Source organism: Trichechus manatus, unplaced genomic scaffold (genome assembly GCF_000243295.1).
Source record: "Trichechus manatus latirostris isolate Lorelei unplaced genomic scaffold, TriManLat1.0 scaffold00053, whole genome shotgun sequence".
In the NCBI taxonomy this organism is placed as follows: Eukaryota; Metazoa; Chordata; class Mammalia; order Sirenia; family Trichechidae; genus Trichechus; species Trichechus manatus.
The window spans coordinates 8320185-8330638 of NW_004443989.1; the positions used below are offsets into that span (position 1 = coordinate 8320185).

The following is a 10454-nucleotide window of genomic DNA, read 5'->3' on the forward strand; positions in this document are numbered from 1 at the left end:
TAGCTTGAAGGCGATGATGAACCCTTGAGAAATTTAAGTTGGGATGGCGTAAAAATATTAGGTCCTTTTCAAGATGAGATCTATAAAACCCTTTCCAAGTTGATAATATGTCCTAAACCAGGTTCATTTTGCCTATGTACCAGTACACCCTAGTCCTGTTTGGTTCGGAGAGGGAAAACAAACAGAACAAAATAAACATCAAGCAACAACAACCCTGTTCTCTGAGCACTTGAAGTCTGATGTGCTCTCATGCAAGAAGCTCTGCGTGGTTTTGGATTTCAAGCAGGTTTGTGGGAGAAGACAAGGGCCTGGTCCATGGAAATTTCCTAGTAAGATTTATTTTGAAGCAAAGGTTTGGCAGACCCAGCCTCGTCTCCTTGGCTAGACAGTGCCTCTTTGAAGAGAGTCAAACACAGTGGAGGGGTGGGAAAGGGTGCTTGAATAAGCTGGTTTTACTGGGCTCCTCTTCTTCCAAAAGCCTGCCAAAGACCAGCCCAGGTAACCCTTGCTTCATGGAATTTAACTCAACTCACTTGTGTTTGGCACAATACCTGCCCACCAAGATGTCCACGTCCCAACCCCTGGAACCTGTGGATATGCTACCTGACATGCAAAGGGGACTCTGCAGGTGTGATTAAGGTAAGGATCTTGAGAGGGGAGATGATCCTGGATTGCCCAAGTGGGCTCAGTGTAATCACAAGAATCCTCAAAAGTGGAGAGCCTTTCCCAGCTGGGTCAGAAAGAGATGTGTAGACAGAAGTAGAGTCAGAGAGATGGCAGTATGAGAAGGACTTGGCCTGCCACTGCTGGCTTTGAAGATGGAGGAAGGGGCCACGAGCCAAGAAATGCTGGCAGCTCTACAATCTGAAAAGGCAGGGAAATGGATTCTCCTCTAGAGCCTCCAGAAAGGAACCAGCCCTGCCAACACCTTAATTTTAGCCCAGTGAGACCCATGCTGGACTTCTGACTTCCAGCACTGTGGGAGAATAACTTTGTGTTGGTTAAGATCCTGAGTTTGTGGTCATTTGTTACAGCAGCAAGAGAAAGCTGACACATCACCTTTCTTGAGCTCCTACTATGCGCCTGTTCTTGAGATGTAATCCCTAATTCTCTTGACCACCTGTGAGATCGGGCTTGTCATCCCCATTTTACAGATGAGAAAACTGAGGCCCAGTGAGATGAAGACATCCTGTGAGAGCCAGGGCAGGGATAGGAATCTGGGCGACTCCAAGCCGTCCTCAGCCATCACTGATCAGGTAAGGGGAGCGTGTAACAACAGCATCTCAGGGCTGAGGAGAGGGTTGAAGGAAAGTTGTGTATAATGTCCTGGAGCACACTGGGTGTTCCCTCGATGTCAGTTTTCCCCCTTTTTCCCCAAAACTTCAGGTGTCAAAACTCAGATCTGGCTGCTAAGTGGATATATTGTCAACCTTTGTGCCCTTGGGCAAAAAAAGCTCCCCTAACAGACTCCCTCTTGGGGAGTAAGGGGATGAGAAGCTCCCACTGGCAGGAAAGGCCTGGCTGTGAGTCAGGACCTCACTTGGCCTCACTTGTCGACACTGCCCCCTTCGCTGTGTGGCCTCCTTGGTAAGGCACCTCTCTGGAAAATGCATAGGTTGCTCTCAAGTGCTCCGCAGCACTAGCTTCCCGGGCCAGTGAATCAACGCTGGCCCCTGCCCAGAGTCCTGAGGACCGGTCAGGGCTGGCTGCATGGTCCAGCGGCCCCTGATAAGGTAACCCCGGAAGCCCTTCCTGCCATCACACTCCACAAGGCCAAGCTGGGATTTCTCCTCTGCTGTGAGTCCTTGCGCTTGCTGCCCTACTTGGCTGGGCCTGGCTCCGGGACTGGGTTGGGGCTTGGAGCTCCTTCCCCTGGGAGAAGCCCAGGTCATGGCCCAGCCCTGGCCTGGCACAAAAGCGATGTGTTCCAGGCTGGCTTGCAACAGGGCAGCTGGCTGACCTGGGGCCAGCTGCTCCTTGGAAGAGAAGTGTGCAGAATTGACGGCTACAATGGACAGTAAGATGGCCCAGGGATCCCCCACAGCCCCCCGCGATCCCCTACGGGCCAGGGTAGTCTTCCCCTGGCTCAGCCTTGTGTACACTTCGCTAGCAGCATGGGGAGGGCAGTGGGGGGTGCCCCACATTGACGGCCACTGACCGCTGGGACCCATTTCCCAGTAGCCAAGGGGCCGTCAAGGCTGAACCTATTCAAACTTACCCAAAGCAGGTCCATCTTCGTGCAGTTTCTTGTCAATAAAGACACACTGAGGTGAGGAGGGAGGAAGAGCGTTTATTGGAGGCACACAGGCAAGGAGCAAGGAGGTGTATACCTCAAATCAAGCTCCCCAAACAAACGGAGGCAGAACCTCTTAGACCGTTTCTCACAAGAAAGTACACACAAACGTTATGGACTGCATAGGCTATCATGGTGCACAGGTGCAGTAAGACAAATTGCATTTTTTTCTTTGGCTTGTAGGCTAGTAAACTGGGTTTGACTGGCTTGAGCCACACGCAGGGCTTTGAGGACAATGGATAGGAGGGGTCAGGTTCCGCTTGGTTTGAGCAGCTGCTAACTGAGCCATACCCAGCACTATCACCTAAGGTTTTGTTTGATAATGGCTAGGCAACTCCTGGCTGCTGTGGCTATCAAAACAAAGGACAGTCCTATATTCACAACGTGTCCTTCCTTCACTGTATGGGCTTGAGCTGCCCTCTTATGAAGGAACAGTGGTCACACACAGCCATGGGGCTTTATCTGTGAATTCTTTGTTAGTTCTCTAAATTGTCTTCTGAAATCTTATGAAATTCAGAGACCTGACTATGGCAGGGTTGTGGGACATGGGCTTTCGAACCTGGGTTCCCTGTGTGACTTTGGGCAGGGGCTTAAATCCCTCAGAGTCTCTGAGCTGTCCCTAGGTTTGGAGTGAGGGTAACTCTTGATCAATTGTCAGGTCCGTATAAATGGGCTCGCCCCACAGTCTGTCCTTCCTGCCTCCCCTCTATCCATCCTTTGAACCTATATCAAGCTCTGACTGGTGCACACAACTGTATATAGGTTCTTAGATACATGCATACATGCGTAGGTAGGTAGGTAAGTAGGTAGGTAGACAGACAGATAGCAAACAAAGTTCTTCCTTATACTTACTCTCCAGAAGCTTAAGAATCTACCTGAGGACTTTGCTGTTGACTACATGTTCCTTGCCTTTCCCACTGGTACTGGATCAGGCAGGACTCCTGGGGTTGTTAGTGACAGAAACTCAAGCCAGAGGAGACTTCAAAGCAAAAGGAACTCTGGGAGCTACAGGACCGTAACCAGGAACTTCAATGCCACGATATCTCTTACTCTCTCTCCATCTGTCCCTGTCTTGACTGCTCTGTGGGGGCCTCATTTCCTCTTAGAGTGGACAGGTTTCTTCTTAGTGGCAGGATACACGGTGAGGCAGCCCCAGGCTTAAGTCCTCCCAGCCTGATGAAAAAAAAGAGTCTCTCTACCTGATTCTGGATACAAACACCTCAGGGAAGGGCTTGATTGGTTAGGCTTGGTCACATGTGTACTCCTTGAACCTACCATGATGGCTATGGGGAGGGAGCCCTGAGTGAGCATGTGACCGAGGACTGGCCAATCATGGGATTCCCACCCTGTAGCCGCGGTGATAGGTTCAAGGAGTACGCATGTTCCTCGTTAAAGCCATTGAGCTATCCTCATGCCTGGGAGAAACATGGAAGTGATATGCCTATTTACAGATGGGAAAACTGAGACTCTGAGAGTTACACACCTTGTCCAATATCCCCCAGCAAGGGAAAGAATGGCCTAATTCACAACTGCAACTTCTGCTGCCCAGTTTAGCTGGTTCCATGGAAGAAGATCAGCCTTCTTGTTGCCCAAATGTTGGACCAAGGCCTTTGATTTCCCAGCAAAAGGGAGAGGTCCACAAGAAACCTCGGAGCTAAAATTAAGACCATTCACTGTGGCTCTGTTACCTGGTTTGTGGTGAGCTCAACTCTAAGGTACCACGGGCTGGCAGTGGCTTTGGCCAAGGCAACATGGCTATTTTCATGAGCATAAACTACCCTCAGCCTGTTGAAACAGGAACAAGGTCCAGGTTGAGGTTGAGCCCAGCAGGTCAGCCCAGCCGGGATGTGCTGAAGCCACCAGAAGAAGCCACATAAGTCTCCCCACCCAAGAGACCTCTTCTGCATTGTGTAGACCCTGTTCCTGCTGGCAGTACCACAGACAGTGCCTCCTCCCAGGAAGGGGTCAGACCAGGAACCGCCATCCCCAGGCCTCCCTAGAACACTCCAGGCACCACGCCTGCTGCCATGAAAGCCCCGTGGGGATCACGTGTGTGCAAGTTCCTGCTTCTGCAGAGCTGCCAGGGGCTAGGAAGGCACTGGCCACCCATGACCATCTGAGAAGTGCAGCCACCTTCGAGCCCGTGGAAGCAGACGCTGAGTCCCCTAGAGGAGGAATGACTTGCTGAAGGTCCCCCAATATATTTCCAGGCCATACATAGTGACAGTGGGGCAGGCAGTGTGTGTCCTGAGGACAGGCCTCCTTGTTCTCTACTCTGCAGGATATGCAGGGGGTTTGAATGTAGTGTAGGGTCCCTGGAGGCAGGACTGCTGGGAGATGACGGGGGTAGGGTGGGGGTTAAGCTGAGGTCAGCGGATAAAGGGCTTTTCTTTTTTTTTTTTTTAATAATATTTTATTGTGTTTTCAGTGAAAGATTACACAGCAAATTAGGTTCCCATTTGACAATTTCTACACAAATTGTGCAATGACATTAGTTACAATTTTCACAACGTGTCAATGTTCTCTTTAATTGCATTCTGGTTGTTCCATTTCCAGTACTCTAGTTTTTCTGCCCCCTTGTCTTCTCATCTTTGCTTTAGAGTAATTGTTGACCTTTTGGTCTCATATAGATGGTTTTTTAATGGAGCACCATAATCACTGGTAATATCCTTTATTATGTGTGCCAATCTGTTATTTCTCTAAAAGGTGACCTCAGGGGATAGTTTCAGTTCAAGGTTTAAAGAGTATCTCAGGGTGTGGATAAAGAGCTTTGTGGACCATTTTCGGAGTTAGAACATTCTTCTGTAAACATGAGAGGATGGTAGCCCAGGGCGTCAGAGAGTCAAGTCTAAGTCGTCAGCCACTTTAGACAAACAGTTCCTCCACTCCACTCCAGATCACACTTCCAAAGATGACGTATGGCAACTAGCTGGCTCTTACCATCCATGGCATCACCATCATCCCAGTGTCTCAGGCTAGAAGCCTAGCTAGGAGTCACTCTTGATGCTCCATTTTCTCACTTCTCACATTAAAGCCCTGGGATCGCCTGTCAGCTCTACCTTCAAAATACCGTCGATTCGTATTACTCACCTATTCCGTATTTGCGAATTTGACTATTCCCTAAAATTTATTTCTCACGCCAAAATCAACACTTTCACGGTCATTTGTGGACATGTGCAGAGTGGTGAAATATTTGAGTCACCCAGTGCGCACATTCCCAGCTAAGGTGGAACAGGGCCATGCTCTGCCTTCTCTTCTTGTTTTAGCTCTCAAATTGTAAACAAATGTCTTTTTTGTGGTCTACTCCGTGCCACATTTTTTTTTTTTTGGCATTTTTGTTGGTGATTTTGCTGTTAAAAGTGGCCCCCGAGTGCAGTGCTGAGGTACTATCTAGTGTTCCTAAGCTGTCGTGTGCCCTACTGAGAAAATACGAGTGTTAGATGAGCTTTGTTCAGGCATGAGTTACAGTACTGTTGGCCCTAAGTTCAATGTTAACCAATCAACAATTCAGCAAGCATTTGGCGAGAAGGAGAATGTTCAGTTCTGTGGTCAATGGCAGGAAGGGTTAGGAAACCTCGTTCTGACAAACTTATTCTAGAACTTTGCCCAACCCCCTTCCTGTTCTAGACCTCAGTTTCCCATCTGTAAAATAAATAAGAAGGCTGAACCAGAGTAATTCCTTATAGGGTGTTCCCTGGAGCGTCACCCCATGAGATGTTGAACCAACAAAAGGATCAGTGGCCAAATACAGTGCAGAAACACTACAACTGCCTTGTGGAGACTGGCAGTGCCCATTTAGGTAGCAAAGGCTCTGAGAAGTCCTGCAGGGAAAAAGAATGTTCCATTTTCCAAGTTTATTTGATCATGAAAACGTCTATTCCCATCAACCCATTAACTTCCCATGGAATATACTTTGGGAAATGTTGGACTACAAAATTCCTAATGTTCCCTCCAGATTGAAAATTCTGTGGCTCTATGAGTTGGAAGTCAAACCATGAAATTAACAGATATGTGTATATAAATAGCTTCTATTTTTAATAGCCAAAATGCTCTTCCATTTTTGGGAAGCACAATCAGTTCAAGGAAGAACAACTACTATAGCTGGTGAATCGCACATGAACCACATTGACCACATAGGTACCTTAATCTGAGGTCAATCAGTGAAAACAACTATATCAAATATGACTATTTCCTTAGTCTATATTCCTAGAAGTGGAGCTGCTGAGTGAAAGGCTTTGCATTTTCAAGGTATTTGATTCATCATGCCAAATTTTCCTCCAGAACATTGTACAGATTTAAACTTCCACTAACAAAGACTAATAATGTGCCCATTTCCACGCATCCATGCCAACACCGTGTATTATCATTTTTTATATCCCTAAACTATCCTGTGCTTTTAACCACAAAGGTTAATAACAGTTTTTATTGAGTTATCTGAGTTTCCATTAAATTGTGTCCAGAGCAGCCTCACCACTAGCCCACTGCTGCCAACAGAATACTCTGCCAGTGATCGGGTGGCGGTGCCCTGAGGTCAGGCCAAACTTTTCAGAGGAAACAGCAAACCTCACTCAGATTTAGCCTAAAATATTAAACTCTGAAAAAGCGACGATTCAGGGTCATAGGATCCTTCCCCGGGGGCAGAGCTGGATAGCAAAAAGAAGTTGGGATTTGGAGTCAGGAAAACCAGGGTTCTGTCCTGGCGTGGCCCTTTTCTAAGTGTACCTTGGGCAACTCACCTGACCTCTTGGAGCTTGTCTCTTCATCTTTAATGTGGGGTAATGACAACTCCAACCTCTCAGAGTTGTAATGAAGATTAAATTAGTTCGTTAATGTGAAATGGGCTTCATAGACATAACCCTAATATTAGCCAGGGTCCCATGCAGCCCAGTCTACAGAGGGTTGAAAACAAAGTACAGCCCAGCCACCAAAAAGAGCTAGGAAGGAATTTGGATTCTTACTTATATTTCTCTAAGATCAAAAGGAATCTCCTTAACCATTTCGTGCAGCGACACGGAGGAGGAAGCCTGCATGGCATACACAGGAATGAGGGAATTAGTTTTCTTGGCATAAAGAGTCTACACAGGGGTTGAGTTGAAAATAATGTCAAAGGATTTTTTTAAAAAATTAATTAGATGGGAAAACTGCAACATGGATGAACTTCAAAGCATCATGCTAAGTGAAAGAAGCCAGACACAAAAGACCATATCTTGTAAAATTCCATTTACATGAAATATCCAGAAAAGGCAAATCTAAAGAAAAGGAAAGATCAGTGGTTGCCTAGGGCTGGGTGGGAATGGAGATTGACTATTAACAGGTATAAAAGTTCTTATTGGGGGGATGGAAATGTTCTAAAACTGGATTGTGGTGATGGTTGCATAACTCAGTAAATTTACTACATAACATTGAATTGTATGCTTAAAATAGGTGCATTTTATGGTATGTAAATTATCCCTCAATAAAGTTGTTTTAAAAAGTTAGATGGGGACATTATGCATTTGTCAAAACCCATAGGACTGTACAAGAAAGAGTGAACCTTAATGTAAACTACAGACTTGAGTTAATAATAATATATTACTATTGGTCCATCAACTGTAACAAATGCAGTACACTAGTGCAAGATGTTAATAATAGCAGAAATGGTGTGGGGGGAGAAGGACATATGGGGACTCTACTTTCTCCTCAATTTCTCTGTAAACCTAAAACTGCCCTTAAAAATATTGCATTTTAAAAAAAAAAAAAATGTGTCGAGGCCATGGAAGACAAGGAAAGTCTAAGGACTTATCCAGATAGGAGACAAAGGGGACAGGATGACTGAATGCCAGGTTGGATCCTGGATGGAGTCCTGGACCAGGAAAAGGACATTTGTGGGACAATGGGAGGAATTTGGAAAGTCTGTGGATTAGTTAACAGTATTGTATCAACCCTAACTTCTTGGCTTCAATAACTGTTGTCTAAGATGTTAACATTTGGGGGAGTTGAGAAAAGGATAATTAGCCTTGGTGGTACAGTGGTTAAGCGCTCGGCTGCTAACTGAAAGGTTGGCGGTTCGAACCCACCAGCCACTCCGCAGGAGAAAGATGTAGTGGTCTGCTTCTGTAAAGATTATGGCCTTGGAAACCATATGGGGCAATTCCACTCTGTCCTATGGGGTCACTGTGAGTCAGAATCAACTCAATGGCAACAGGTAAAAGATATACAGAAAATCTCTGCACTGTACTTGCAACTTTTGTTTGAGTGCAAAATTATTTCAAAGTGAAAAGTTAAAAAAAATTAAAAATTGTTTTTAATAAAGCCTAGGAGCACTGTGGTGCAATGGTTAAACGCTCAGCTGCGAACCGAAATACTGAACCCACCAGCCGCTCTGTGGGAGAAAAGACCTACCAATCTGCTCCTGTAAAGATTACAATCAAGGAAACCCTATGGGTCAGTTCTACTCTGTCCTCTAGTGTTGCTGTGAGTTAGAATCAGCTGGATGGCACCCAACAACAAAGGTGCAGCTAGGAAAGTGAATGCAGGGGGATGATTGGCAATGCCCAAGGCAGGGGCTGACGGACACATCACAGCCAGAGGTCCAGATGGCAGAGGGGGATGCCCGGAGCTGCCGTCAGGGCTGGGAAAGACTGGTTCCATCAGATCAGTCATGCAAGCCCTTGCTCGCTCTCACTGTTGGTCTGAACCTTTTCTCCTGGGGAGGGCATTTGCCAGCAATGTGCACAGTCCACGTGGGGCAGCAAGCTGACAAGGCCTGGTGGTGGAGGGAGCCGGGCCCAGAGGGGGCAAGCCCCGCCCAGCCACAGGATGCTGCTGCATGATCTCATTCATTTATAGAGTGGGGCATTGGGTGCGTTCCACACACTCCTTAGCCCTCCACCTATTTGACAAGCCCTGGTTAATTGTCATGTTGTATCCAGCATTGCCAGATGCCAGGACCAGAGCCATGAGCCAGACAGTCAAAGCTACAGCCCCGGTGAGGCGCCCATCTTCACAGGGGATAGACAGGAGACAGGTAAACAGGTAACCATCATGTCAGGTGCGTGCTGTAAGGAAAACAAAAGCAGGGGAAGGGATGAGAGGAATGAGGGTGGTCCAGGAGATGAGGCTGAGCAGAGACGTGAGTGGCATGGGCCAGCCTGAGACACTCTGGGAAGGGCATTACCAGCAGGGGGCGCTCAAAGGCAAAGGCTTTGTGGAGGAACAGTCAGGAGCATCTCGTGGCTTGGGGCAGAGAGAGGGCTGATGGAGTCAGAGGGAGGTGGGGGGCCCAACCCCTAGAGCCGAGGGGTTTTACTTTGGAGTGATGGGAATGATGGAACTAGACAGAGGTGGTGGTGGCCTAACACTGTGAATGTCCTAAACGCCACCGAATTCTTCACTTGAAAATGACTTCTATTACATGAATTTCACCTTAGTAAATTATATATTTAGAAAAAAACCCAAAACCTTAAAAGCTCTTCCTGGTGGGTGAGCACAGGCCACCTCAGAGGGGGAGCTGTCCACAGCTCCAGCATGGCCAGGTGAAACCGTGATAGGGATTTCCAGGTGAAAGCTCCTGATCTGTGGATGCCAGCAACTGACTGAAGGTTTTTTATCAGCGCCGTTTGACCTTTGCCCAAGATGACGCAGCTGCCACCCTCAGCACACGTCCTCTCACCTCTCAGGCTGGGCTGGGGGACAGGATGAGGACCGATGGAAAAGCACATCTGAGCAGAGAGAAAAGCCCCCAGACAAGCACAAAGACAGTGGTGGTTTTGAGAGACATGGGCTGCCGCCCTCTAAAATTCCACGGGCCTCTTTGCCATGTGTAAAATGCTTTCTGGGGGGATTGTAAATGTTTGCCCTGGTGTGACTTTGTTGTAAATGGACTCGGTTTTGTTTAGTTGGTTGAGTTTTTATTTGTTTTAAAAAAAAACAAACCTGCAATACTATCTTAATTGAGAACACGGTGTCAGTCCAGAAAACCCAAGAAAAGGGCAAACAAGATGGATGGAGAATCTGACCGCCCACTGCATGCTGGGTCTGGCCTGAGGCCTCGACTGCAGAGCCCTCCCAGACCATCCCATAGTAATCAGTACCATTTTTCAAGTGCCTGCCATGTGCTGAGCATCCTGGTCAGCTCTTTATGATTTGTTATTTCTAATCCTCCCAACAACTCCATGAGGCA

At 47.3% G+C, this 10454-nt stretch overlaps 1 long non-coding RNA gene across 1 annotated transcript; it reads left to right on the plus strand.

The window, feature by feature from the left end:
• The first annotated feature begins 576 nt into the window (after positions 1-576).
• On the plus strand, positions 577-9352 carry LOC111820830 (uncharacterized). Its single transcript, XR_002824339.1, has 3 exons — positions 577-639; positions 1155-1256; positions 9205-9352. It is a non-coding gene; the product is annotated as an uncharacterized LOC111820830 (long non-coding RNA).
• Positions 9353-10454: the final 1102 nt, after the last annotated feature.